Here is a 2500-nt window from a genome sequence, read left to right on the forward strand (position 1 = left end):
CTTCTTTTGTCTTCATTTATTTTTGCTATTAGCATTTTTTTCGTCTCCTCCCTTTTGTTTGTCTTCGAAGGTGTTGGGACAAAATCTTGAGCTTATGCCCAAGATCTTTTTTTTTTGTTTCGTTTTGTTTTGTTTGGCTCGGATGTGCAATCACCAGACTAAATAAATACATAATTAAAAACTCAAATAAATAAATAAACAAACGAAAGTAAGTTGTCTCTTGAAATGGCTGCCTGGCTTTCAGTCGGTGTGTGAGTGTTTGAAAGAGGAGACACTCTTGAGGTGGGATTCTTAGATCTGCAGCCATGCAGGTTCACACTGCTAAGAGGCTTCTCAGCAATGCATTAGTAGCAGGCCTCCTAACACTTCACAAACACAGTTAGTTAATTAAGTTTTTTCCATTAGTAGTAGCCCCCCCAACCTCATTTTCAAACTCGAGAAAGAAATACCATCCCCTATAGCCTGTGTGTGTGTGTGTGTGTGTGTGTGTGTGTGTGTGTGTGTGTGTGTGTGTGTGTGTGTGTGTGTGTGTGTGTGTGTGTGTGTGTGTGTGTGTGTGTGTGTGTGTGTGTGTGTGTGTGTGTGTGTGTGTGTGTGTGTGTGTGTGTGTGTGTGTGTGTGTGTGTGTGTGAGTGCATGTGCAATAGTACTATTAGATGTACCCCTCACTCCCCTTAAGGTTCCAAGCACCATCACCATCCCCTGTAGCGTGTGTGTGTGTGTGTGTGTGTGTGTGTGTGTGTGTGTGTGTGTGTGTGTGTGTGTGTGTGTGTGTGTGTGTGTGTGTGTGTGTGTGTGTGTGTGTGTGTGTGTGTGTGTTTCTGTGTGTGTGTGTGTGTGTGTGTGTGTGTGTGTGTGTGTGTGTGTGTGTGTGTGTGTGTGTGTGTGCGTGTGCGTGTGCGTGTGCGTGTGCGTGTGCGTGTGCGTGTGCGTGTGTGTTTGTATCTCAACAACTTGCGGCTGCCATTTTAGCTAAACCCTGCATTCTTCCTCTTCCTCCTCCTCCTCTTCCTCTTCCTCCTGCTCCTGCGCCTCCTCTTCTTCCTCCTCCTCCTGATCCTCTCCTTCCTCCTCATATTCCTCATCTTCCTACACCCCCTCCTCCTCTTCCATGTTCCTCCTCTTCCTCTTCCTCTTCCTCCTCCTCGTTCTCCTCTGGAAACTTGGCTCCATGTCCCTCCTCGTCCTATTCTTCCTCTTCCTCATCCTCTTGTCCCTCCTCTTCCTCCTCATCCTCCTCTGGTGACATGGCTCCATATTCCTCCTCTTCCTCCTCCTCTTCCTCCTCCTCTTCCTCCTCCTCCTGTCCCTCCTCTTCCTCCTCCTCTTCCTCCTCCTCTTCCTCCTCCTCCTGTCCCTCCTCTTCCTCCTCCTCTTCCTCCTTCTCTGGGGACCTGGCTCCATGTTCCTCCTCCTCCTCCTCTTCCTCTTCTTCCTCCTCCTCTTCCTCCTCCTCCTCCTCTTCCTCTTCCTCTGGGGACCTGGCTCCATGTTCCTGGCTGTTGTCTCCTATAGCGGCGGTCCTCTGATAATAGCCAGCCCCTTATCCCTATAACCCCAGCCCTATTAGCCACCAGCCCAGTCGCTCGGTCGCCGGGTCGAAAGATCCGTTCCCATCGAGTGGGAGCCCTTTTCCCAGCTAACGTGTGTGTGTGTGTGTGTGTGTGTGTGTGTGTGTGTGTGTGTGTGTGTGTGTGTGTGTGTGTGTGTGTGTGTGTGTGTGTGTGTGTGTGTGTGTGTGTGTGTGTGTGTGTGTGTGTGTGTGTGTGTGTGTGTGTGTGTGTGTGTGTGTGTGTGTGTGTGTGTGTGTGTGTGTCTGTTCGTGTGTGTGTGTGTGTGTGTCTGTGTGTGTGTTGGGGGGGGGGGCGAGATGGGGGTGTTGCTTCTCCCTCTCTCCCCTGTCGAGGCCGGAATGGTGGCGACGCAGGGCCGCTTGACAGGGTAATTACTTTTAATGAAATAATGCGGCCATTGTAGACAGCAATTAAAAGTCGTTCTCCCTCCACTCATTAAGGAAAAGGAGAAGGTGGGAGTCGGGGTGGAGGTGCGGGGAGAGAGAAAACCTACGCTTTACATCGCTCTGTTTTCTAATGATCTGAAAGGGGGCGCCCGTTAAATCGAACGCTCAGCCGACGTTAACCCCAGGAGGCCAGACTTCAAGTCCCTTCCACTAAGCACACAACAAAGCAAACGAGAGCAGGAGATAAAGAGAGAAGGAGGGAGAAAAGAAGACAGAGGAACAGAGAGAGAGTCGGAGGGAGAGAGAGAGAGTGAAACGGAGTACACCTATTCCTGATTCCATGTCACTGTCTCAATATGGTGGCTGTATTGGCTAGTTTAAAGACTGCAGGCTGTATAAAAGGTTATAGTTGTGTGTGTGCGTGCGTGGGTTTGTGCCTGTTTGTGTGTCTGTGCATGCGTGTGTGTGTGTGTGTGAGAGAGAGAGAGAGAGAGAGAGAGAGAGAGAGAGAGAGTGAGAGAGAGAGTGAGAGAGAGAGAG

At 50.1% G+C, this 2500-nt stretch overlaps 1 protein-coding gene across 1 annotated transcript in view; it reads left to right on the plus strand.

Moving 5' to 3' along the window:
• The window catches only part of rbfox3a (RNA binding fox-1 homolog 3a), a 597033-nt gene that overhangs the window by 540925 nt on the left and 53608 nt on the right, over positions 1 to 2500 (plus strand). The gene's annotated exons all lie outside the window — the stretch shown is intronic.

The sequence above is a fragment of the Engraulis encrasicolus genome, chromosome 2, assembly GCF_034702125.1.
Source record: "Engraulis encrasicolus isolate BLACKSEA-1 chromosome 2, IST_EnEncr_1.0, whole genome shotgun sequence".
In the NCBI taxonomy this organism is placed as follows: domain Eukaryota; kingdom Metazoa; phylum Chordata; class Actinopteri; order Clupeiformes; family Engraulidae; genus Engraulis; species Engraulis encrasicolus.